At 50.2% G+C, this 27,699-nt stretch overlaps 1 protein-coding gene across 1 annotated transcript in view; it reads right to left on the bottom strand.

Annotated features, from left to right (window-relative positions):
* Positions 1–24,241, bottom strand: part of LOC144805054 (uncharacterized) — a 44,996-nt gene extending 20,755 nt beyond the window's left edge. Inside the window, exon 1 of the mRNA XM_078671940.1 lies at positions 24,050–24,241. The gene's annotated coding sequence lies outside the window, so the exon portion shown is untranslated. The remainder of the gene's footprint in view (positions 1–24,049) is intronic.
* Positions 24,242–27,699: the final 3,458 nt, after the last annotated feature.

Raw genomic sequence — 27,699 nt, 5'->3', positions numbered from 1 at the left:
CAGAAGGGTGGCCTGGACATCAGCCGAAAAGTTGGCGGTCCTCAACCAGGCGTGGCGTCGAACCGCCACCGTCGTTGCCATCGCTCTGCCTAGTGAGTCCGTGGTATCCAGCCCACCCCGGATGGAATAGCGTGCCGCATCTCGACCCTCCGCAAGGGCTTGGGCGAGTTTAGTCCGGGCCTCCTCCGGACATTGTGGCAGCAGGTCCGCGATCGTGTCCCACAGAGTATGGGTGTAGGGGCCCAAGAGCATGCGGTATTCACTGACCGCAGTCCCAAACTCAGGGGCGAGAACACCTTCTTACCGAATTGCTCATACCTCTTGGATTCCTGATCGAGACGGAGCCGTTGGGAATGCGGTCTGGGAAGTAGAGGCCTGGATAACCAGGCTCTCGGGGGTGGGGTGGGTGGACAAGAAGCAAGGGTCGCCCGGAGCCGGGCGGTAGCGCCTGGCCACGTTCCTATCTACAGGCTGACCTGAAGCGGGCTTGGACCAAGTGCCCAAAAGAACGTCACACAAGGCCTCATTAAACGGCAGCAGAGGCTCAGCCGAGCTTGTCTGCGGTTTAACAACCTCAGTGAGGAGGTTAGTCCTCATGGCCGCGACGGGGACCTCTAGGTCCAATGCCTTGGCCGCCCGCGTCAACACTACACTGTAGGCAGCCCCCTCCTCCGTAGCCACGATTGGAGGGGAGACAAAACCAGTGTCTGGCGAAGTGTCCAGTCCACTGGCATCCTCAAGCTCACATGTACAGTCCTGTTGAGACTGGCACTCCTGTGCCAGAGGGTCCACAGACCCCTCCCAATCTCCCTTGTCACCCATCACCTGAAATTCAGGTTCAAAGGATGGGGCCGGTTCGTGGAAGCAAAAGTCTCCATACGACGGTGAAAGCGGCGCCCAGCGGCGCTGCTCCCGGCACGGGAACCGAATCAAGGGCAGGATCGGGGACGGTGTCGCCTGTAGGCGGCGCCGGTGGCGACACCCTAGTGGCCGGCGTCGGTGAGGTCGTGAGGTCGACCGGCGATGACCCGGATCCGGAACCGGATCCAGTGAGGGCCTGCGAAGCACCCGACCCGCTAGGCCCCCCAGCCGGGGCCGCTGGGCCCGAAGGCGCTACGGAGCCCGGCGGAGGAGGGAGAGACCTCATGGCCATGAGGTACCGCTCGACTTCCGCTGGCGTCGCATCGTGCCCAGGGACCGGAAGGTATGGGGCAGGTCGCGACACTCGCGACTCCGTCTGCGCCGCGTGGGTGGTGTCACCCGAACCCGCAGCTGCCTCTCGCGAGCTTCGGGGTGGGTCAGAAGAACGATGACGCCTTTCCTACCTCTCATGCCTCTTACCTGAGGACCTTGAGCCCGAAGAATGATGCCGACTCTCGGAACTACGAGGGCTCCGACCCCGCGACCGGTCCCTCGACCTCCTGTGGGACTGGGACCTTGAACGGCGCGGGGCCGACTGCCGGAGCTCAAGCCGCTTGCGCGACCGCTCCCGCCTAGCCTTAGACGTCAGGGCCTGGCAGTCGGAGCAGGTTTGGTCGTCGTGGTCGAGGCCTAGACTCTGAAGACACCGGCGATGGCGGTCGGTAACCGACATCAGTCGGCTGCACTTGGAGCAGGGTTTGAACCCGGGCATCCCTACCGGCACCGTAGGAGTCGAACGACTCGAGAATAAACAGATCAAAAGATCAAAAAAGTTTAGTCAAAAAGTGACTAAGGGGTAGAGCTTCTCCGGATCTGCACTAGCTGGCGCGAAAAAAAGAAGAACTGACGTCAGCGCGCGAGGGTGGCGTCTAAGTACTCCAGCGACGTCAGTCCGGCGCTAACGACGCGGACGACGGACACGGAGCCGCGGACGACGCCTAACGACGCGCAGGGGTATTGCTACGCCTGGGGATATTTTAAGGTAAGGAATAATAATAATAATAATAATAATAATAATAATAATAATAAGGTCGTTTATAAAGCGCGGGGTTACGCCTAACGTAACATGTCTCTTTCAGATACCACCAGTACTGGCGATATTTATGGAATGCCCGTTGTGAGCATCATATATCAACCACCAGTACTAGTGATATCTGAGGAATGATTTTTTCAACTGTTGTATCTGGTTATGTTGTATTCCTTTACAGGTATTCTACATTCAGGCGGAGAGAACTTCATCACTGTTCCCAGAGTCAAAAAGGCCCGGTCCGGAGGACGCCGCTTCTCGGTCCACACGGCCAAACACTGGAACAACCTTCCTCGGAGACTGAGAACTGAACCTAATCTTCTCCAATTCAGGAAGGCCTTGAAAACCTTTCTCTTTCCTTAAATCCCCCCCCTTCGATTCTGACCTCTCCTGAGTTCTGGTTCTAGCGCTGGGATGCTCTAGGGTTACTATGCGCTCTATAAAACCTTAAAATAAATAAATAAATACACCGTCAGTCCTCGTCGCATAAAAAACACTCCTTAGCGTGAGTGTTAAAAATGCTTTTCACATGGTCATTTTTTACCACTCACAATTTTTCACATCACCCACTTCATTAAGAGAGGTCCTGAAGAAAGCCCAAATAATTTTTGATATGGGCTGAAACATGTCGATCTGAGGATGATAATCAACTAAACATAGTATTTGTAGCCCCTTTATCCACTCTCTTGTCTTTTTATCCATACCCCAGATCACCACGAATAAAGTAACGGGTAGAAAGCCCCCTGCCTCTCATTGGATAACATTGGGCCTAACTACCTCTGCACCCGGGTATTTTTAGATATTTCACTCACTTCATCACACTCACATACACCTCAAACCTGCTCCACTGTAAACAGGTGTCATAGCACAGCTGGGTAGCATTCGGCTACCCGGCTGGGACCCGATGATGAAGCATGACACCAACCAGGTTGGTGTGTGAGGAATTTCTTAAAAAACCTTTGAGGTGTCAGACATTCTATTGTTAGACAGTAATTTTTCTGCCCGTCTTCTTTGGTTACATTATTAGCCTGTCTAGGCTGCCACACAGCAGACATGTTGCTGGACCCCTTGGTAAAGAGCCCTTCACTCTCCTGGGCCTGCAACAATGCACATCCTGAGCGAGGTGCTAGGTCTCCTTCCCCTGGATGGGCAGGGAGAAGCTTCAAAGGCATGCCATCTTTTGAGCTTCTCCAGGCCACTTGATGTACTCAGCAACTGGTCCCTACCGGTTCTGAAACCCTATGTGATGAAAGGGGGTGTGCCAGCCGGTGCCAACTGCATCCCTCAGGTGGGAGAGGCGAGGTGAAGCACAACTCCGGGCTCCGGCCATCTTGAGGATGGGGAGCCCTGCCCAATCAGAGATAGGCTCCTGCCCCCCTCTCACCGGAGAGGAGCAGGATAGGGGGTATACTCAGGACAGGGACCCATTGGTTCTGCTTTTTAATCCTACCTGTAACGCCCCTAAATTTAGTATTTAGTGGCACCCTGAACCTTCCTTCCTCAGATACCGATTGGAAAACAAGAAAGAAGATCAAGAAGAAGAAGACCTGCCGTGCAGCTGCTAACAAGAGGACGACACCAACTGACTTGGCCCCAGCCCTACAGGCTTGTTGATCCTTGGACCTGCTCCTGCTAAATCCTGGCGTCTCCTGCAGACAGCAACCTTGAAAACCCCGGAGGACCTGCCTGCCTTAAACATCTTAAAGACTGGGACTCCCACGAGCAGTGGCTCTGCTAAAAAAGCAATACCACTGGTGACTGTCAGGAACCGCGAATCCAGCACACTCTGCACCCGCCGAGTTCGGCCTGTGCCTGAGTGGACAAAGACCCTGAGGACGTCCCCCCGGCGATTTTAAACTGAAATCCAATGCCCAAGGGCCCTCCTTGGCGACCCAGACGATGCCTGCAGCCTCATAACCAGGGACCCCTTCAACAGCAACCAGCAGAGGGTAAGATTTCCCGACGTCAAAAGACACCCCTGCACCCGGCACCCCACGGCCCCCTGTGCCCAACTCCGGGGTACCTACCTATCCTCCAAGATCCCAACTACCCCTCGAAGTGTTGGTCGCTCCTGAAGAATCTCCGTCCCTGAGCGTGCAGCCTTTGTTCATCTTCCAAGACTCCACTTGAATAACATTGAGCGCCCGACGGCTCAATAGCACCCTGCACCCAGCTACCCGAGTGCCCCTAGCAGTGCAACCTTTGTCCTAATCTACTTCCCCATTTGCCCTGAGCAAGTGACCAGTAGCCCAGCTCCCACAGCCGCGTGGCCTGCTGGCCTGCTTGCCAGCAGCCACCAACCGCAGGCCCCCTGCCTCTCATTGGATAACATTGGGCCTAACTACCTCTGCACCCGGCTGCCCCTGTGCCGCTGAGGGTGTACCAACTGTACCTACCTGACCCTGGGAGACCCCCGAGTCTACACCCGTAACTCTGCCAGTCGAGTACTTACCACAAAGCAAATAACTCACTTGTCTTCCATAGGGTAACATTGACTGGTTTCACTTGAAAATTCTTTCAAGTGTGGAGTTTTGAAACTTTAAACTATTCATCTAAAATCAGCTGAACAACAAATTCCGATTTACTCACCTGTTATCAGGAGAGAACTCAGTGTTGCATCTTTTAGCCCAGCACTGACCCTGAAAAGAAGTTTTAACCGTACTTGCCAGTAACTTGAATTTGCTTCCATAGGAATCCATTGTCTGCTTTACGCCAGAAAAGTTTCTAAGTGTCGATTTTCACAAATTACAAATATTCCTTAAAAATCGCCTGTATGACTTTAAACGCATTCTTTCAACTATTTACAGGAGATGCACCAGTGTTGGATCTAGGATCCAATACTGAGTAAGAAAAAGTAACGATAACACTACTTACCTGCTAAGTGAATTTCCTCCCAAAGGATAACATTGGTGATACTATGTGAAAAAGTTTCTGTCAACTTTTAAAATACAATAATATTCCTTAAAAATCACTATTGTAACCAAAACGCTTTTACTTAACTGTTTACAGAAAATGTCCCAGGACTGAATCTAGGATCCAGTCCTGTGGTTAGAAAAGTAATCAACAAAGTAACTAATTGCATTTAACGAGAAATTCCCATTGAGCTCAATGTTGCATTGTGTTTGAAATTGTGTTGCCTATTGCAACAACTGTAACTATTGTAAGGAACTAGTTACTTACCTGTACACTATAGTTCTCCAGTATTATCTTTCATAGATTCACATGCTTGTATCTTCACCGTCGTCATGGTGGGAGTCTCACGGTAACAGAATGACCAAATCAATCAATCAATCAATCAATCAGGAAATTTGTATAGCACGCTACTCACCCGGAGGGTCTCAAGGCGCTTGGGGAGGGGGGGTCCACTACTGCTCGAACAGCCAGGTCTTGAGTTGCTTCCTGAAGGAGAGGTGGTCTTGGGTCAGACGGAGGTGGATGGGGAGGAAATTCCAGGTCTTGGCTGCCAGGTAGGAGAAGGATCTTCCCCCCCATGGTGGCTCTTCGAATGCGTGAGACGACGGCGAGGGCGTGGCTGGTCGATCGTAGTTGGCGGGAGGGAGTGTAGAAGGTCAGGCGGTTGTTGAGGTACCTGGGGCCTACGTCGTGGAGGGCTTCGTGTGCGTGGGTGAGGAGGCGGAACGTGATTCTTTTGCTGACGGGGAGCCAGTGCAGGTCTTTCTGGTGTCCGGAGATGTGGCTGTGACGGGGGATGTCCAGGATGAGTCGTGCGGAGGCGTTCTGGATGCGTTGGAGTCTTTTTTGTAGTTTGGCTGTGGTTCCGGTGTAGAGGGTGTTTCCATAGTCCAGTCGGCTGGTGACAAGTGCCTGGGTGACCGTCTTCCTGGTTTCGGTGGGGATCCATCGGAAGATCTTTCGGAGCATGCGTAGGATGTTGAAACACGATGACGAGACGGCGTTGACTTGTCTGGTCATCGATAGGGAGGAGTCTAGGATGAAGCCCAGGTTGCGTGCGTGGTTCGTTGGTGTTGGTGCACTGCCTAGGGCCGGGGGCCACCAGGAGTGATGGTGCAGATCCGAGGATGAGGACTTCCGTCTTGTCTGAGTTCAGTTTCAAGCGGCTGTTCTTCATCCAATCGGCTACTTCGTTCATTCGTCGTGTAGGTTGGTTCTGGCGGTGGCGGGGTCGTTGGTGAGGGAGAGGATCAGCTGGGTGTCGTCGGCGTAGGAGATGATGTTGAGGCTGTGTTGGCGTGCGATGGCTGCGAGGGGGCTCATGTACACGTTGAAGAGGGTGGGGCTGAGTGATGATCCTTGTGGTACGCCGCAGATGACTTCGGTGGCCTCGGATCTGAACGGGGGAGGCGGACTCTCTGGGTTCTTCCGGCGAGGAACGAGATGATCCACTCCAGTGCCTTCTCTTGGATTCCGACGTTGCTGAGGCGTTGTACTAGGGTGCGGTGGCAGACAGTATCGAACGCTGCGGAGAGGTCCAGGAGGATGAGGGCCGCTGTTTCCCCGTTGTCGAGCAGGGTTCGGATGTCATCAGTGGCTGTGATGAGGGCGGTTTCGGTGCTGTGGTTGGCTCGGAAGCCGGACTGTGAATGGTCGAGGGATCCGTTCGTCTCGAGGAAGGCGGCAAGCTGTCTGTTGACGGTCTTCTCGATGACTTTGGCCGTAAACGGGAGGAGCGAGATGGGGCGATAGTTCTTTAGGTCGGTGGGGTCTGCTGATGGTTTCTTCAGGAGGGCGCTGAGTTCAGCATGCTCCCAGCTCTCCGGGAAGGTGGCGGTGTTGAAGGAGCAGTTGATGATGTCCCGGAGTTGGGGTGCGATGACGGAGTCGGCCTTGTTGAAGACGTGGTGGGGGCATGGGTCTGTTGGCGAACCGGAGTGGATGGTGTTCATCGTGTGGATGGTGTCTTCGGTGTTGACTGGGGTCCAGGCGCGGAGGGTGGTGGTGGGGGGCGTTGGTTCTGTGGTTGGGTGCGTGGACAGTTCGCCAAAGCTGTTGTGTATGTCTGCGATCTTGCTGTGGAAGAACGTGGCGAGAGAGTCGCAGAGGTCTTGTGAGGGAGTGATGTTGTTGTTTCCGGCGCTGGGGTTGGAGAGCTCTTTGACGATGCTGAAGAGCTCCTTGCTGTTGTGTGCGTTGTTGTCTAGTCGTTCCTTGAATGCTGACTTCTTGGTGGTGTGGATCAGCTGGTGGTGTTTGCGGGTGGCGGGCTTGAGGGCGGTCATGTTGTCTGTGGTTGGGTTCTTTCGCCAGGCTTTCTCGAGGGTGCGGCAGTTCTTCTTGGAGTTCTTGAGGTCGTCGTTGAACCACGGGGCTTTCTTGCTTCCGGGCCTGTTGGGATGGGTTTTCAGGGGTGCGAGGTCGTCGGCGCAGTTGGTGATCCATTGTGCGAGGTTGAGGGCTGCTTGGTTCGGGTCCGTTGATCTGGCGGGAGGGTTCTGGTTCAGTGATGTGGTGAGCTGGTCCGTGGTGATCTTGTTCCAGTTCCTGCGGGGAACCTGTTGCGGGAGGTGGTGAGTCGTGGACTTTCTGAAGCTGAAGTGGACGCAGCTGTGGTCTGTCCAGTGGAGTCCGGTGGAGTGGCTGAAGGAGATGTGCTTGCTGGAGGAGAAGATTGGGTCAAGCGTGTGTCCGGCGTAGTGGGTGGGGGTGTTCAAAAGTTGCTTGAGTCCGAGGTTGGCGAGGTTGTCCAGCAGGGTGGTGGTGTTGTTGTCGTTGTTGTTCTCCAGGTGGAAGTTGAGGTCCCCAAGGAGGATGTAGTCAGCGGAGGGAAGGGCGTGTGGGCTGATGAAGTCTGCGATGTCTTCGCTGAATTGTGTGCGGGGTCCTGGAGGTCTGTAGATGAGAGTGCCTTGTGATCTTGGGGTCGGTGTGTATCTGGAAGTGGAGATGTTCGGCGGCTGTGAGGGTGTCGTCGGAGTTGGTCATGATGCGGATGGTGTTCTTGTGAATGATGGCGATGCCTCCTCCAGTATGGTTGACGCGGTCCCTCCGGATGATCTTGTAGCCGTCCAGGATAGCTATGGCGATGTCGGGTGCTGAGGAGGCGTTCATCCAGGTCTCCGCGAGGAAGGCGACATCCAGGTAAGTGGTGTCGAGCAGGTTCCATATTTCCACGGCGTGTCTGTGGACGGAGCGGGTGTTGAGCATGTTGCACTTCAGGTGGTTGCTGTTGGTGCTCGGCTTGGCAGGTGCGGGCGAGTTGCAGGTCCTGATGCAGGTGAACTTGCAGGATTGGCAGGTGAAGGGTCCGTGGATGCGTCCTGGGGTGGCTCGGTGGCAGCCGGGGAGGCAGCCGGTGTTGAGTGCACTGAGGGTGGCGGCTTCGTACGTCCGGCGGGTGGGGTGGCGTCTGCCGGGGTCTGGCGCTGGGCGCGGTCCAGGCGTGGACGGGCGCAGAGGGGCTTGCCTTTGGCGCGCCTTCGGCGCACAATCAGCGCACCCGCTGCGCGTACGCGCAAACTCTGCCATAAATGGAGAGTGGGGGGGGCGGAGCGAGGGAGGAGCAGCTGGGAGGCGGGGGAGGGGAGCAAAGCGGTGATGCAGGAGGGAACAGGGGTGGGGCCGCGGGGGAGCAGCGGCGGGGAGCGGGGTGGAGGGGCACAACAGTGGGTAGCGGACACAAATACAATGGCAGATACAAATTGGACAAAATTACAAAGTTATTGGCAAAACGAGATACAATGCGGTCAGGAGCACAACGGGCAGCGGCGGAGGTAGCAAGCGGAGACAGATAGGTCACAGATACAAAAATGAAGGTAAAACGAGATACAATACGGTCAGGGGCACAGCAGAGGCACAACGGGCAGCGGCGGCGGCAGCAAGCGGAGACTGGGCACACCAAGGATGGGCCACACGGCGGGTGGAGCGACCGGCTCTGACCAGGTCAGGGCAGGTCACAGCTCCCCGCCTCGCGGACACAGCCCTGTGATTCCAGTGGGAGGGAGGAGCAGCTGGGAGGCGGGGAGGTGAGCAGAGCGGTGATGCAGGAGGGAACGGGGGTGGGGCCGCGGGGGAGCAGCGGCAGGGAGCGGGGAGCGGAGGGGAGGGGCACACCAGTGCGTAGTGGAAACAAATACAACGGCAGATACAAATTGGACAAAATTACAAAGTTATTGGCAAAACGAGATACAATGCGGTCAGGGGCACAACGGGCAGCGGCGGCTGCAGCAAGCGGAGACCGGGCACACCAAGGATGGGCCACGTGGCGGGTGGAGCGACCGGCTCTGACCAGATCATGGCAGGTCACAGCTCCCCGCCTCGCGGACACATCCCTGTGATTCCAGTGGGAGGGAGGAGCAGCTGGGAGGCGGGAGCGGAGCAGAGCGGTGATGCAGGAGGGAACGGGGGTGGGGCCGCAGGGGAGCAGCGGCAGGGAGCGGGGAGCGGAGGGGAGGGGCACAACAGTGCGTAGTGGAAACAAATACAATGGCAGATACAAATTGGACAAAATTACAAAGTTATTGGCAAAACGAGATACAATGCGGTCAGGGGCACAACGGGCAGCGGCGGAGGCAGCAAGCGGAGACAAATAGGTCACAGATACAAAAATGAAGGTAAAACGAGATACAATACGGTCAGGGGCACAGCAGAGGCACAACGGGCAGCGGCGGCGGCAGCAAGCGGAGACCGGGCACACCAAGGATGGGCCACGCGGCAGGTGGAGCGACCGGCTCTGACCAGGTCAGAGCAGGTCACAGCTCCCCGCCTCGCGGACACAGCCCTATGATTCCAGTGGGAGGGAGGAGCAGCTGGGAGGCGGGGAGGGGAGCAGAGCGGTGATGCAGGAGGGAACGGGGGTGGGGCCGCGGGGGAGCAGCGGCAGGGAGCGGGGTGGAGGGGCACAACAGTGGGTAGTGGACACGAATACAATGGCAGATACAAATTGGACAAAATTACAAAGTTATTGGCAAAACGAGATACAATGCGGTCAGGGGCACAACAGGCAAAGCAGTACCATAGAGAAGAAAAACTGCATAGAAAAACGCCATAGGGAATGAGTTAGTTGGGAGCCAGACCTCCTTGTTGTTTGGTCCAAAACTCAGCCAATCAGCAGCAAGCCCTGACATCACAGTCCCCAGCAGAGCTCTCCTACCTCAGATTTCCAGCCCAAAATGAGAGACATGGATATACCCAGAAGTAACAAGGGTTCTACCTGAGAAACGGGGAGGTGGGCGGGCGCATGTGAATCTATGAAAGATAATACTGGAGAACTATAGTGTACAGGTAAGTAGCAAGTTCCTTCTCCAGTATTGAATCGTTCACAGATTCACATGCTTATATCAGAGTAGCAAGTAGTCCCAAAATATCTTAGCGTTTCCAGGATCGAACCCTAGGATTCTGGTTCTGTTCCTAAACACTGTGATGTTATAACTATTAGACACTATTCATCAAGATGAATAATCTCTGTAAACCTTGAAAATTTGCATGTATTTCACATACAACAACACTGAATCAGTGCATAAATTAAATGTTGCCCATCAGACTTGATATTCTTCTACCTATACCCATGCATATATTACATACATATACACATATGCATACTTAAAGAAGCAATTGGATAGAAAAAGTATAGCTTACTGAAATAGACGCCGAAGAACGGCTTGCCCCAAAGCCGTGTCCTCCTTCCACGCAGTATCTAGACAGTAGTGTCTAGTAAAGGAGTGAATGCTCTTCCAGGTCGCTGCTATGCAAATGGCTGGCAGCGACACCCCTGCGAACAAGGCCATTGAGGTTGCCATCTTCCTAGTGGAATGTGCTTGTACCCTGGAGCGCAGTGGTTTCCCGGCCTTTTCATGACATTTGACAATGGCTGATGTAATCCATCTTGCAATACTCAATCTGCAGTCCTTTTCTCTGTCCTTCAAAAGCTTTAAACAGCTGTTTTGACTTTCTGAAACGTTTTGTCCTGTCAATATAGAACTTTAAACATCTTTTGATGTCTAGTGAATGAAGGGTCCTTTCTGCTTCTGTTGAAGGTTTCCAAAGAAAGCAGGCAATACTACTGGTTCGTTGAGATGAAATATCGTAGGGACTTTAGGGATGAATTTAGGATTTGTCCTTAATATCACCTTGTCCTGACGAAACTGAAGAAAGGGTTCTGCTATTGAGAAAGCTTGTATTTCACTAACTCTCCTCGCAGATGTGAGGGCCAAAAGCAATGCTGTCTTCCATGATATGAATTGCAGGTCTGCCTTATGTATTGGTTCGAATGGAGGCTTCGTAAGTTGGGATAGTACTGTATTGAGATGCCAAGGGATCGAAGGGCGTTGGATCGGAGGAAACACCCTGAAGAGCCCCTTAATGAATTCCTTGATCACTCTGTGCGACCAGAGTGAAGGCTGATTTGGAACACTTCTGTATCTTGAAATTGCTGCCAAGTGCACCTTCAATGAGGCATGTGAAAGACCTGCTTTCGACAAGTAAAGGAGATATGGCAAGATTTGCTCCGGAGAAACTGCAAAAGGATGTAGCGCTTGAGATGCGCACCATTGACAGAACCTTTTCCATTTCGCAGCATATGTTTTATTTGTGAAGACTGCTCGAGATTGAGATAGTATGTCCCTGCAGTCTTGAAGGATGTTCAGAGATTGGAACTCATGCTGGTGAGGTTCCATGCCGATAAATTCAGCGATGTCAAATTTGGATGAAAAATGTGTCCTTCGTTCATTGAAATCAGGTCCTGAGTTATCGGGAACTGTATCCTGTTGAACACTGAAAGTTGGAGAAGCTCCGAGAACCATGCCTGTCTCGGCCAAGCTGGAGCTATCAAAATCAGGCGACATGGCTCCGATCTCATTTTGCGTAGTACTTTTGAAATCAAAGGGAATGGGGGAAACGCATAGGCGAACATTCCCGTCCATCTGAGATGCAGCGCATTTCCCGCAGATCCTGCTTGTGGATATCTTCGCATTTTGAGTTGTTCTGGGTTGCGAACGAATATAATGTTGGACTGCCCCACCGCTGAAATACTCTTTGTAGCTGTGCATGATCGAGTTCCCACTCATGGGACACACTGGCTGTCCTGCCCAAGACATCTGCCCTTGTGTTGTGTATTCCTTGTATGTGTTGAACCTGAATGGAGATGTTGTGATGTATTAGCTATCTCCAGATTTTCTGAGCCTGTGACGAGAGTGGTTTCGATCTTGTCCCTCCCTGTTTCAAGAGGTAGAACATTGTCGTTGTACTGTCTGTTTTTATCATCATTGGGGGGGAATTAGCAAGAAAAACATTGTGTTATTGTGCACTCAGTTTGCTGCCTGCCTTGCAAGTGAGGGCTTTATGTCCCCACGAACACCTCACGTCACTGTGGACAGGGCACTGTCAAACTCAAACTCACAACATGTGATCATTGGTAGTGGTATGCATTTTCTGAGACTCTGGCTTAACTGCCTCACTGATGAGTGATCCTATCCACTTTCCAGTACTCACTGACACCCAATGTGCTCCTCGGCCCTTACCTCTACACTTAAAGATATCAAATTATAATAGGATCTTCCAGTTAAGCCCTAGGCAAGTTAGTCAATTCTCTCTCTCTCTCAATCTTTGCAGCCTCCATTTGTAGCTGCTTCGACTGCCTACTCCTTGGAGTGCAGCAAGTTGGCAATCAAAGTGATGTATGGGTCATCATTACTGGACTATTTATACTTCACAGAATTGCACGTGTTTACTCTGTGGCATACTGTTTCCCTAAAACAGCAGTCTACAGACAGTATTTCCTTGTGAGAACGAGTCGGTACTGAAAGTCGATGTACCATTCTATTGCGAGTTAACTTCAAAACTGTTTATCCTGAATTTTTTTAATGGAACAATATTGCAGATTTTTCTTTATTCCCACAACCTATAAGTTGTGTAATTGTTTCGATTTTCATTAGTAAATCTCCGTGCAAAAGACATTGCTACCTGCGCCTGGTTATAGTATTCATGAAAAATACGGACAGTTTATGAGAAAAAAAACTTTAACATCACAAATTCCTTCTCTGCTACCTTCCTTCTCAGTCCACTTTACTTTCTCTCCTTACATGTCTCTCACGAATGTGGTCCCTCTTCTATCCTTTTCAGCCTCTCATTCCCTCACTCAAGTGGACCTTCATGGTCTTACTTTCTCTCTTACTTTCTCTTTCTAGCTTCTCACTTTCTTTCTCCCGTATTATCTCACTATTTTCTTTTCACTCTCTTCCTCTTTTTCAACAGCCTTTTTTCTTTCAATATTGTTTTTTATCTCACTCAGTTTTTTCTTGCTTTATAGGTCTCACTGTCTGTTGTACTTTCGCTCTTTTGATCTTGTTCTATTCTGCTAGCTCTGCTGCTCTTTTTATCCCTCTGTTCTTCTCTCATCCTCATCTTTGTCTCCTTTTATCTCACTCTTTATTTTTGCCTTATTTGCTCTTCTTCTCAACCATTGTCTGCATCACCCTCTTTCTTTCCTCTTTTTCACTCTGTTCTCTGATACCATTCTGTTTCCTCTTGCTCTCCATTCTCATCTTTCTCACTCTCCACCCTACTTGCAGTGTGCAATTTTAAGCACTCTGAATAATGGGGACATCATATGTGATAATCTCTGGCTGATATCCATCATCTCACAAATTCTAAATGCTAACCTTTGACTTTTTCACTCTATTCTATAATTCCCTTGATTTTGCAGTCACTTTCATGTTAATTTGTCTCTCTTTTGCTCTGGTTCTTACCCTATTTCACTCTCTCATGCTATTTCTCACTTAGTTTTCACATTCTCTTATTCTATCTTTCTATCTCTTTTGCTATTTTGGTCACACATAAGACTACCAGATTTTGAAAACAAAAAAACTGTAATTTCAAAAACTAAAAGAAGGACGACTATTTTACATCAACTGAGGGGTATGGATGACAGTGCTTATCAACATCGAAACACCAAGGAAATAAATAAAATACAATTTTAAACACAGTTTCAAACCTGCTAATTAAATTGCTTTCTGATAACAGAAATTAGCCAGTCCTCCTTCGGAATACATAAAAATGTGCCTCTTTCAGCTAGCCTGCTATGAAAACAGGGACACGAGCCAAATTTCTTGAAATCTCAAAAACTGGGGTTGTCCTGGTAAATCCGGGTCACCTGGTCACCCTAATCACACACGCACTTCATAACCTTTGTTTCTCCTTTGCTGTTTCTCATTCTGCTTTTCTACAACAGTCACTCTTTTTTATATCCCCATTTTCTCTCTTGCTTTGTTTTCTTATATCTATTCTCTGCATATCAAATCAGATATATATCTATACTACATCTGATTACAGAAATAGCACCTTGGTGAGCTTCTATAAAAGACTATTCCAACCCTGATGAAGTCCATGTTTGACGAAAAACGCGTTAGCTTTGGATGACGCATTTGACTACAAATAAAGAACACATTGAAAAACAGTTCTGAGTTGCAAGCTGCAACAGTGTTTAGTCTACAGACGTGAGGACGTGTGAATGGGAACCCCAAGGTCACGACGAGTCTCCAATAACCTGGTAGCAGGGCATTGGATTTATTTATGTGTTTTTCTATAGTGCATACTTTACCCAGAGGTGTCAGAGCGCTTTAAAATAGAGCGAAGTATATAGGATTAGATATTATGGTAACATATTTACAGAGTATAAATCCGCTAAAAATTACACAATGTAAACTCTTGATACTTTATTCTTTATTCGGTAAAAGTTCACCATAAAAGAGTTGCATTTCCAACAAATATACATTACAAACCGTCACAAGATAAAAACAATGGATATAACCTAACACTGTAAAATTCCTGATAAAAATGGAGCCTTACATGATTACTTCCTAATTAAAATGGAACCTTACATGATTACTATACATTGTATTTTACTATAGGCCCCTTTCCAACTTTCTCTACAACACATTGTTAACTAAGTAATTAAAATACAACAAGCTGTACTACTCAGGTTTACGTAGGCCAAGGCCAGCGGATGCTAACTATCTATTTGTCGGGGCGGGTTTTGCTCCTTTAACCTCCTAGTACGGTTCAGCCATGCGCTGCCCAAAAATTTGGCCACCCCGCAAACCAAGACAGAAGAAGTAGGGTCGGAGGTGAGGACTCGTAGAGCCATTATATGGCACCTCAAACCCAACCCCTTACATACTGGTTTCAGCCATATCTTCCTAGCAGTTTTATATGCAGGGCAGGCAAACAATAAATGCGCCACAGACTGCTTCGGGGCCGCGCACCCGGGGCATTTGTGCGATGGTCCATCAACAGTAGACCACCCCGAAGTGAACTCACGTACCTGCAGGGTTCCATACCTTAACTTTAAATAAAGGGCTCTATCTAATGGCTTAGTTATAAGGTCAAGAAAGGGTTCCAACTTTCTGGACCACTTAGCCTTTAAAAACCGCTCAGTAAGTGGGCCCCCAACCCCGCTGCGTATTGGCTCTGCCTGTACCCAGTCCCAGTATATCTTCTTAATCACTGCTTTTGGAGGTGGCAGTTGGCTCTCCCATACATCCCTTAGGCCCAGTTGCAACACTAGCTGCCTCACATTGTGCAGCCACCTGATCTTGTTACCGGTGTCTAACAATATTAATTCATCCAATACGGCAGCATAGTTAGCGAGCTCCTCGGTCCTTCGCAGCCTCACCCAGAACAGTAAGGGGCGCAGCCGCACTAACTCTTTGATTGATCTCCTACCTAGGTCGAGTCGCAGGGGGATTAACGTAGTAGAAACGGGAAGAGCCACCAAATCCCTGAAGAATTTATTTTCCGCTGCTACTAACTCTGGCACCTTTTCGAACCCCCACAACTCGGAGCCATACAGAGCAGACGGGAGTATCTGGCCCTCATAAATCGCCATAACTGGGGCCACAGGTTTACTTGTTGATTCCGGATGCTCCCTCAGAGTCACCCCTGACACTCTTTTGTGGCTAAGTAACATTTTAGCCAGGTGATCCTTCCAATTCATTCGACTATTTACCCTTACCCCCAAATAATCGAATGATTCTACCAACTCCAAGGGTGCTCCATCAAGTGTGAGATTGTTTCTAAATCTTTTGGAGGGTGAGAAGGCCATGAGCTTTGTTTTCGAGGTATTGATGGTGAGTCCTCTGTCTATACAGAAAGTGCTAAAGCGGTTTAAAAGCCTTTGGAGTCCCGCCAGGGATTTGGAGATTAATAAGGTGTCATCCGCGAAGAGTAGAGTGGGGATTCGTTCCCCCGCCAGAGATGGTGCATCGGCCTCTTCCCCTCTCAGATGTTCCACCACCCCATTCACGAACAGGGAGAAGAGGGTCGGGGCCATGACACATCCCTGTCGCACTCCCCTCCTCACGGGCACCCTTTCAGTTAACTGGCCCTGAGAGCCCCATCTGATCCTCGCGTAGTTTCCCTCGTGAAGCCTTACGATGAGACTCAGAAGGGGGCCCGGAAATCCCATCTTTTCTAATGTCTCCCATAGCCTTACTCGAGGGACCAGGTCGAAAGCCATCCTGAGATCTATGAAAGCCATGTAGAGACTGCCTCTATTGATGGTCACTGACTTCCAATAGATCCCAAAAAAGCGAAAGACCTGGTCCATCGTCCCCACCCTCTGGCGAAACCCTGCTTGGAGGTGGGAGAGGATGTGTTCCTCTTCCATCCATGCTCCAACCCTTGAGATGATGACCCTGCCACCCACTTTCTGGATCACGTCTATCAGACTGATGGGTCTGTAATTGGCAGGGTCATCTCTAGCCCCTTTTTTGAACACCCGTAACTACCTCAGCGCCTTTCCAAGAGTCGGGTACGGGGTGCCCCCTGGCGATGAAATTCATTATAAGGGCAATTAATTCTGCCCAAACCTTGGGTTCCTTTATCAAAAGATCCCCCGGTATCCCATCTGGGCCTGCCGCCTTCTTCGGGGTCAGATGTCTAATTCCCGTTAGTACTTCCAAGGGCAGAAATGGATCCTCGAGCTCCCTTGTGTATCCCCCTTCTCCACCCATATCTACCATTAGAGTAAAGTCAGCTTCATTTCCGCTATAAACTGCGGAAAAGTGGTCAACCCATTGCTGACTTGTTATGTGAGTGGCTAATGGTTGCGAACTCTGTTGCCTAGATTTGTTGATTAGGTCCCAGAATAACCTTGAATTCCTCGTGGAGGCCGCCCCGTTTAAATCTTGCCAATATTTTTCTTCCCACTCTCGTTTAGCAGCTGCTACAACCCTAGAATAATCCTTCCTAGCCGCTCTAACTAGTGAGGGGTCCTTCCTGAGCAGAGCAGCTGTCAGCTCTTTCCTTTTATCCTTGCACTGGGCATTGTACCAGGGATTAGTGGAGATGGGAGGTATATTCTTAGCTTTAAAGCTGTGCCCTTTTACAAAGTATTGGCTCACCTGCTCTACTGTATTTTTATAGGCTATTTCTAAGGCGATTGGTGGCTCTGTTCGCTTCTCGGTCCCCGTTCCCGTGCTGACAGGTCCAAGGTCAGATCTTCCACGAGGGTTTTTATACTCTCCAGTTGATCTTCCTTTAATTGAGCCTTGTCCCATTTCAGCCTGCGATTACTATTATAGGGGACCACCTCTTTGGTCAGCCTCAAGGGAGCACACGGCCCCATCCCCTTTGAGTTACCCCACCTAAGCTTTGTGCAAAGGGGGTTGTGGTCACTATCCTGTGTAGCCATCACCTTCATATCTAAAAGGTATTTCCAGAGTCTGACGTCTAGTAGGATGTAATCTATTCTAGATGGGCCACTAAGCCTATTGAATGTCATTGCACCATCCCTATCTGAGTTAGTCCTACCATTGAGTGCTCTTAAATTATGTTCCCTGGTTAGGGCATTGATTTGAATTGCCCTTGCTGACCATTTTCGGATAGGGGGCAACGACAAGGCTGGGATAGACCATCTAAGATCTTCCCTCTCAGTACCCAGGGGGTCGTCCCAACTCAGAGGCTCAAATGTACAATTAAAATCCTCACCCACTATAATCTTTGCCAATTGTGGACACCTCGCCAATGCCATATCCAAACTCGTTAATGTACCTGAGGAAGTATCCCCCGGTGCCCCTCTAGCATAAACATTAAATAGTTCCAACCTACTCCCCTCAGCCAATCCCCTACAAGAGAGGTGTAGGACATCCCTGCACACAGAGTCATAGGTGGCCACATCCCAGTTCAGATCAATTTTTATCCAAACCAGTAAACCTCCCGCTGGTCTACCCTTTCCACCACTTACTGCAGGTGAAAAATATGTGGTATAACCTGGTTTGTGTAGAGGGAGCAGGCTCCAAGTTTCCTGGAATAGGCAGACATCGAACTTATCGATGAATATATGCCATTCCGGAAGCGCCATCTTCCTTTTTAGACCTGCCACATTCCAGGATAACAGGTGAATAACTCTGTGGTCTATAAGGGTCGGTCCCAGGGCACCCTTTTTCCCTCTCCTTTCCCCCTCGTTAGTGATAGTGAGAGCGTCCACATAGCCAGATGGTGACGATGATAAAATACTGTCACCTACCTGACTAATATCATTTCCTCTTGCCTCCCTTGATTCCTCAAGCTCAGTACCTTTTAAGATGACACTACTTGGGCAAACACCCCTCTCCCCCGTCAGCTGTAGACTTCAATCGCAGTCTTCCAAACCCGATAGCAGCGAGAACCTGTTGCCTATCTCCAACGGGGTGAAAGGCCTCAGGTGCTCCATTCTGCTATTGATATTTCTATTGTTTCTCTGGGGTACAGAAGGCCAGCCCGAGAAGTCAGCTGCTTGAGCGGGGTATTGTCCATAAGGGTCGTACCTATTGTTGTATAAGGGCAGGGGGTTGGGATGGGGAGGGTGCAAACCATTTGTAAAGGGCGGCGGAAGCACCACAGATCTAGGGTAGAAATATGTCAGAGCCCTAGGGGTGATGCAATTATCTCCACTTCCAGTGGGCCAGTTTAATATATAATCCACTGCCCGCGTATCTCTAAAATTGACCACCACCAGATCACCCTCAATATCTTTACGTCTGTTGCCCAACCAGTTGAGCCGCCTGACGTGCACTATTTCCCCATTGATGTTGTGTGCAATGGGACTATAAGTGCGCAGCCAGTGCGTTATTTTGTTTTTCAATTGGGCGTAACCTTCTCTCTTGGTATCAGGTAATGGCGGGACCCCAGTTAAAACGACCACATAAGGGACTGCTTGTGGAGGTATCTCCACTTGCGGCTTCTTGGTAACTGGAGCTCTTGTAAATCTATCACTACCCTGATCCTCCCATGTGTTCCCTGTGGGAGCCCTTGTCAGTTCCTTCTGTGGGTCACCCACTTGACCTGGTGCTGGGATGTTTTGAGGCTTTGGGGGGAACGGTCCTTGATGGACAAGGGCTGCCCTACTGGGGACCTGCGGCTTGTATTGTATTGCATTGTATTGTATTGCGACTTATATAGCGCACGTATCACCCGAAGGTATCAAGGCGCTTGCTTAGGGAACCCGTCCTGGTATTCCTGGTATTCCCCTGTGAGATACCCCGGCAGGGTATCCACAAGTTGAAAGCCAGGCATCCCGCCGCGAGGGGCCGTAGTGGAGATTAAGCAAGCTATTGCCCAGAGTCGCAGAGTGTGACCCCGTGAGTCGAGTAGGCACCGGAGCGAGAATTGTCGAGTCTGTGGAATTTTTGAGCCCGAGACCCGCCGAGGCGGGGAATCGAACCCTGGTCCACGGCTGATCTCAGCTTCCGGGTCTGCCGCCTCTAACCACTGAGCCACGCTTCTCCACGGGGTTTGGGGAACTGAATTTGCACTGTGGAGGCTTTGTTAGGAGTTTGCTTAGCAGAGGTTGATGGATGGGTGACCCCTGTTGCCTGGGCCTTGGCTAAAGTAACCATACTGCTTATAGCCGTCTCCAAGATGGTAAGCCTAATCTCCACTTTTTTTATACTCTCATTTATGGGCAGGAGTAGGGATCTGAGTAAAAATTCCAGATTCCCCAGTGAAGTGGCGGGGGGTAATATGTTCAATTGTGGGGCCCCCAAGGTGGTATCGTGATCTATAGTGTTTATACCCGAAACAGAAGGAGCCACTGCTTGTGGTAATGTCAAGGATGGATGAGTTTCTGTGATTACCACAGTTGGCATATCAGAGCTGGCAAGGGGCTTTGCAACTTTCCCAAAGTCTGAATGGGGGATTTTGGTTTTACCCTGCCCACCCCTCAATTTCCTCCTCTTCTTGCATGGGGGGGGACCATGCGTCTCTTTTGCAGCTATCTGTTTCGGCCCAGGCTTCCTTGATTTAGCTGCAGAAGGGGGCTGGGTTATTAAATCCACAGAAGTGCAACTAGAACTAGGGAGGGGGGGTACGCTTTCAGCCTGGGCGGTGGGCAAGCATGTGGAGGGAGGGGTATAATCCCGCAGTAGGAGCAGAACGCCATCCTGCGATGATAAATCCTTGCTGTTGTTTAGAGAACCACCCTCCTGAATGCCACAAGTGGGAATGGTGTCAACAAGTGGCCTGTTTTTCAAATTCTCAATTGAGCGCCGGCGTTCTGCCCTACGCTCCGCCAAAGAGGATTCCCTGTCACCGTCAACCAGGGCCTTTGGAAAGTAGTTATCCAGAGTACCATTTCGTGTTCCCCCCATCTTCCCAATACAACCCTCTGCAGCCATCAATGCCATTACCACCACCCTTATTACTAACTACAATCCCAGTATAGTAGGCGTTAGAAAGTAGGCCCAGCCCGGCCTACCCTGGCCTACGAGGGCCTCAGAGGGCCCGCCCTTTGCCCGGGCTTCGCCCCGAGTTTCGTCCCGCTGCGCGAGACGAGTAAACAAATTATATCCTCCCAGGCGGGGGGGCGTGGCCGCTGCGGGAAGAGGCTGCAGGTGTGGAAAGTGCCTCGCAGTCCCGCAGCGGTGTGGGCGGTGAGGGCGGGTCTTAGGTCCAACCACAGCAGCTCAATGGCAAGAGCCGCGTCCAGGGGAGAAGAGCCTCAATCAGCGACGTGGTCCCACAAACAGCAAAAGGCAGGAGCAGCGCCCGGTCAGGTCAGCCTTGATACACTGCCACTGAGTAGCACCCGCGCAGCGGGTGCTGCGAAAGTTTATGCAACACCAGGCGGGGGGGCGTGGCCGCTGCGGGAAGAGGCTGCAGGTGTGGAAAGTGCCTCGCAGTCCCGCAGCGGTGTGGGTGGTGAGGGCGGGTCTTAGGTCCAACCACAGCAGCTCAATGGCAGGAGCCGCGTCCAGGGGAGAAGAGCCTCAATCAGCGACGTGGTCCCACAAACAGCAAAAGGCAGGAGCAGCGCCCGGTCAGGTCAGCCTTGATACACTGCCACTGAGTAAACTAAAGTTGGAGCGATTAGGGTTCCAAAAAAAACACATTCCACAGTTGAAGAGTAAGGACAAACTAATTCTCCAGTGAGGAACATGAAACAGTCAGAGTCATTGGTAGCCGTGTCTTGAAAGAGAAGAGTTTTAAGGTCCTTTCGGAAGATGCTGAAAGAGGTGGCAGTGCGGAGGTATGGAGGAAGTGAGTTCTAAAGTCTGGTCGCACAGGCGGCGCACGCAGGAAATCGAACTCAGAAACATATGTGAAATCCCTTGTGGTTCAAGTCGCTCATCCTACCCCTCCAGAGGAGTGCAAATCACTAGCCATCTGGCAGAACTTCGACCCCATCTCTGAAGATGTCCTCCTCAAGTGCATCCTCGAAACAAAGCCCTCCAACCACTCGCTTGACCCCATCCCTAGTGCCATTGCCATTGACTTCTACACCCTTTCTCTTCCCTATTGGACCACTCTGGTCAACCTCTACCTCTGTCAAGGCTCCCTTCCTGCTCCCTTCAAAACTGGGCAGGTCACCCCTCTGCTTAAAAAACCCACTGCGGATGCGAATGACCTCAACAACTTCCGCCCCATCACTAACCTACCCTTTCTTGCGAAGATCACAGAAAGATGTGTTGCGAAACAACTCTCTCGTCATATCAAGGACAATGATCTTCTTGACAATTTTCAGTCCGGCTTCATCCAAGACTGCAGCACTGAAACTGCCCTGCTGCAAGTGATCGATGACGCGCTGCGAATACTAGACTCGGGGGGGTCTTGTCTTCTAATTCTCCTTGACCTTTCGGCAGCCTTTGACACTGTTAATCACAACACCCTGCTCAACACTCTTCAACAGAGAATGGGCATGGAGGGGACTGTGCTTAAATGGTTTGCTTCTTTCCTTTCTGATAGATCCCAAATGATCAAAATAGCGGACAGTCTTTCACCGCCTTTGGCGGTGGGTCAAGGTGTTCCCCAAGGCTCTATTCTTGCACCCACATTGTTCAATCTCTATTTGGAACCTCTGGGAAATCTCCTAAGTGAATCTGGGGTCAACTATCATCTCTACGCAGACGACACTCAAATCTACCTTAAGGTTGCCTCCACTCACGATCTCTCTGTCCTAAGCTCTACCCTCGACTCCATTCATAACTGGATGTCAACACATCAACTGATTCTGAACCCCTCCAAAACTGAATTCCTCCTCCTCTCCTCCTCACTTTCTCCTCCTCCGGTTCAATCTTGGATGGACCAGATGAATCTGCTGAACAATAAACCCATCATTGTCGACAGTGCAAAATCCCTTGGTGTCATACTCGACAAAAAACTCAATCTAATCTCCCACATCAATTCAATTGCAAAGTCTGCCCGATACCAACTGCGCCTTCTCTGGGGGATTCGTCGCTCCTTCCCGGAGCATGACCTTAAAACCCTGGTCCAATCACTGGTCCTCTCCAGACTGGACTACTGCAATTCTCTTCTGACTGGCCTCCCCAAATCCCACCTATCCCCCCTTAAGTCTGTTCTACATTCAGCAGCTCGTTTCATCTATGGGGCCAAAAGAAGCGACCACATCACTCCCATGTTATCTTCCCTCGGCTGGCTTCCCATCGAGGCTAGAGCTATCTACAAGACTGCCTGCATCACCCACAAATCCTTGCACTCCTCCTCTCCTCACTACCTGGCGAATAAACTGAAACTCTCTGGAGGCTCTAGACCTTCATGAAATGCGGAAAATCTACTGCTTGAACCTCCCACTTTCAAGAAGGAAAGATCGATGGCCCAATCCTTTTCAGGCAGCGCAGTGAGAATCTGGAACTCACTTCCGCCTCAGCTCCGGACCACCACCTCCTCCCAGGCCTTCAAAACTGACCTCAAAGTTCTCCTCCTTCAAAGACACTTCCAAATGTAATCCTTGCCCTGTCTATTATCTGAAGGAGCCCTTCAATAATTGAAAAATCTACTTTACATGACTTTGGAAGTGTCTTCCCAGTGTGTTCTTGTGGTTTGAGAGACTGCCATTTATTGCGGTATTATCCTTCTACCTGTGTTTTGGACTCTTGCGTAACATGCACATGTCACTTTCTCTTGTAACACACTGTTTTCTACCGCTTACTTTTGTTTGTTTTTGATACCTGCACAAGTGCCACCAGTGCCTACGTAACGTTTGCACTTGTGCTTGAGTGTCCTCCATATATTGCAGTATTATACCTCTGTTTATTTTGTATGCTTTTGTAACCTGCACACGTCACTTTTTCCTCCTGCAATGCACCGTTTGCTACCTCTTGTATTTTGTTGGCTCACGAGTGTCACTTTTGTATTGCACCGTTTGCTACCTCTTGTATTTTGCTGGCTCACGATTGTCATTTTTGCCTCATGTAATGTAACGTTTGCTTTTGTTTTTTGCTCACTTGTAATGTTCTCATGTATCAGTTCTGTTCCTTTTGTGAAGCGCTCTGACACCTTCGGGTAAAGTCTGCGCTATATAAAAACGCATAAATAAATAAATAAATAAATAAACATATGGCGCCCGCTCCCTATATAATGCAATACCTCCAGTCTGGGCAGGTTTGCTGTTTTGACCCCGCCCTAACATTCACTGACCCCCGCCCCCACTTTCTGGTCGCACAGGCGGTGTGCACGAGAACCATACGACCACCCGCTCAAAACCTAACCTGTGGTGGGTGGTAAGAATGCCCACCCACAGAAGAGGAGGGCGCACTCTGGAAAGAATCATTCAATGTCCCCAGACTGGGCAGGTTTATTATGGTGACTCCGCCCTCATATCCACAGGCCCCGCCCCACATTCACAGGCCCCGCCCCAACTGCAGTTCTCATACTTTACTGCTCTTCGACCGTGGGCTCGAGGCCATGTCGTACCTTAGATCACTTGTGCTTTCGCTCTGCTAGAGGCGGCGAGGGAGGAGAGGCCGGACCCTAAGGGGAAGGCAGTGGACCCTTGCAGAGGGGACTCCGGCTCCGGAGGCGCTGCCTGGACAACAAACCACGCGCGAGACGAAAGCCACGCGGATCTCCAGCCGCGCATGCGCAACACACGGTTTTGTCACAAGTGATGCCTGCTCGTTATGGCCGCGCATGCGCTGAGAATAGTGAGGCACATGAAACTCTTAGGATGTGTCACCGAGTATTGAGCAGTCTAACCGAGAGGAGATATAACCATGCCTGTTGGATGAACAATAACGTATACGCTGAGGGCAAACACTGCCTCCTGCAGCGGAGCGGGGGTTAACGAGGGCCTTGTGTTAACAACTGCGCACGCGCTGAGGACAGACTGACACTACTTCAGGCAGCGAACCGCGGGTTAAAGAGGGGCTTGTATAAACAACTGCGCATGCGCTAAGGACAGACACAGCCTCTCGCAGTTAAAGCGGGCTTGATAGGTGAACAACTGCGCATGCGCTGAGGACAGACCTAGCTCGGAGCGCGGATTAAAGCGGGCCTGTTGCAGATTAGACTGCGCTTGCACCAAGGACAGACAGATCAGTTATAAAAAGAAAACCTTCATTGCAGTCTTGTACTCAGGGTTCGAGTCGGGGTACCCCGTGGGTGGACGGCGTCCGCCCACTTATTTTACATCTGTTCGTGTCTATTGTCTAATTTTGAACACCAATGGGAGGACACACGTTATTATAAAAAAGATCTCTATATAAAAACTGTGTTATTCGTGTAACTACTGCCTTAGATAATTGTGGTCCACTTTTTCAAGGATTGCTCTTATCGCTGTTAGTATAACTGGATTCATGAGTTTCAGGACGGATAAGAATGTGTGGTTTTGAGTCTGTTGGTATGAACGGTTGAATGAATGGGTTGTTGGGATGTTATTTATTTGTTTATTTATTGACTATTTATAACAACACTATGTAAATCGATTATTAATAAATTTTGATATGCTTTGAATTCACGACTGTTGCATGCCTTTGTTTATAGGCCAGCTTCTTGGGAGTTTATCCTTATGCGACATATAGCGCTTTTTGATTAATACAGGTAGATAATCTCTATACTAGTAGTATGTGTTTCTTTCCCCTGCGTCTCTACCTATATCCAATTTCAGGGGCCCCCTCCTTTTGAGTGGTATTGTCATCTAGTCAGCCAGGGTCTCTTTCCCATTTGTCGCGGAGGCTGTTGTCCAGAAATGTTGAGTATATTTGGGACACTGAATGCTGGGTGGGGATTACAGCATCCTATACTCCAGTGGTGAATCATCTGGGACTTCCGTGAGAAAGTCAGCGTGCCTCTGCAGCAAATGTGATAATTGTTGATATCTGAGGTAGGAGCTCCCTGTTAATTCATATTCCCTTTTGTAGCTCGGTAAACGGAATCAGTCTGTCTTCCCGCCACATGACCTCCAGCTTGGAAATGCCCAGCAGGTCCAATTTTATTGGCCCTCTTTTTCCCGTAGCCCTTTCAGGATGTTCGATTCCTAGAGGAGGGTTTCCAGAGACAACTTGCCCACGCAGCCTGTCTCCCGGGTCGCCCAAGGTCATATGCCGATCATAGTTGCCATTGAAGCAGGCATTGTGGTAATGCCTCTCCGGCCATACAGGCATCTAAAATAGCCCTCTGGGTTCATTACTCATTTAACAGAGAGTGTTCTTGCGGCACCTAGAAGGCCCAATAATGTATCACTTACAGTTGTGCTGCCCAGGAGTAGAGCACCATGTCTGGGAGGGCGATGCTTCCTTCAAGGGGCTTCCTGGTCAAGGTAGTCATGGCTATCCTCAGTACCCTTTATGCTACAGCAGGTCTCTTGCCTACAGAGCAGAACAACTCTCCAGGACCAGGAAGAGAGCTTTTTGCAGCGTGTAGCGAAATTTTGGGATAGAATGAGGCCTCTCCTATGTCCCATGGCTACCCGATTAGCCTCCAGGATTTTGTTCAGATGTTCTGTCACAAAGACATCAACATCTTTTGTTATGAAGATTTCCAGGTACTTGAGCCCCACCACCCCCCACCTCCCAGCAAAGTGGATAGTGCCAGGCCCTACCGGGGACCTTTCTGGAGAGTGGAAACACCACATATATGCACCATGTGATGCGGCGCCCACAATAGGATCCAAACTTATCTCAAATCTCCAATGCCCTGGGAAAAGATCGATCTATGTCCTCGAAATAGAGTTGGACATCCACGTAAAGCGACACAACTACTTCCCATCCCGTGTCCCATCTGACTCTTCTCAGGAGTGTATCTTTTCTGTTCCATCCCACCAGGGATTCTATTGCATGTACACAAAAGTAAGAGGGACAGTGGGTTTTCTTTACGGGTGACCCTACCCAGGCCGAACTCGTCTGAATACACCCCTTTCACTTTGACTTGGCTGTCGCAGCAGTGTAAAGCAGTGTTACCCACACCAAAAACATCGGTCGAAACCCATCTTGCCCAGTATCGCCACTAGGTAGGGTCACTTTATAGAGTCTAATGCCTTCCTGGCATTGAACAAGAGGACCCGCTGGCTTTTCTATCTGGTCACTTCGTTATAGGCATCCTGCAAGCCTACGTAGTTTGGGACACAAGTGTATCTACTATTTGAATTAAGTGATTGGGAAGTACTTTGGCGAAGATCTTGGTTTCCACATTTAACAACAAGATTAGTGTATATGAGGCACAGTCCTCTACCGGCTTGCCCTTCTTGTGAATCATCACTATTGTTGCCCGCCGCAAGTCCCCAGGGAGATGGTTGTCCCTCCTCACATGGGCGTCCGCAAGGAGGGGCGCTTGCCCCCCCCCCTGGAGCGCCTCTCCTTGCCCCCCTCTGCGCAAGCCCATCTGTACCAATGCATCCAGGAGTGAGGCCTGACGCTGGGGCTTTTAAGCATTGCAGGGAACAGACCTGTTCCCTTGCAAAAGGCCTCAGCTCCCCGATGGGGCGCCTCGCACTCCTCTGAGCACAAGAGCAGCCCCACCCTGCCCATTATCATTCTGTGTGGGGCTGATTGCCCCATACAGAATGACAATGGGTCAGTCTGGCCTGGCACAGCTTGTGGTGGCCTCATCCAGCCTCGGTCCAGGGCAGGGCTTTCTGTCACATGAAAGTGCAAAAACGCCCATGCTGCTGCTAGGTGAGAATCCACTTAGCCAAAGGAAGGCGGTGAAAGAAGTTGAAAGGAAAGGATTATAGTTTTAGTACAGCAACCATGATTGCTGGTTTTTTATTTTATTCAACTAACAACCATTGACAAAGCCAATAGTTCTGGCTTGTTGTAGGTGTAACATTACTTTTTCTAAGTGTAACGTTACTTGTATTATACATCTGGATACAATGACAGAAGCAACAAAAATACCAGTCAGGCGGCACATTATATTAAGCACAGAATTTTAGCTTATGTGTTTTAAGGCACGCATTTTGTTACATCAAACACCCTTTTGAAGAAATCCCCTAGTTTTCTCATCCCACTTAAAGCTCTGGAAACAACACCATGTCACAGTCGCCCCACGTCAAGGCCCTGCGCATCATGCATGACTCATGCCTTCCACTTTTTCACATTGCCTATGTGCAGGGGCATAGTGCACCC

Source organism: Lissotriton helveticus, chromosome 1_2, assembly GCF_964261635.1.
Source record: "Lissotriton helveticus chromosome 1_2, aLisHel1.1, whole genome shotgun sequence".
Taxonomy (NCBI): domain Eukaryota; kingdom Metazoa; phylum Chordata; class Amphibia; order Caudata; family Salamandridae; genus Lissotriton; species Lissotriton helveticus.
The sequence above is the reverse complement of the archived record's forward strand: the minus strand, read 5'-3'. Positions and strand labels throughout refer to the sequence as shown.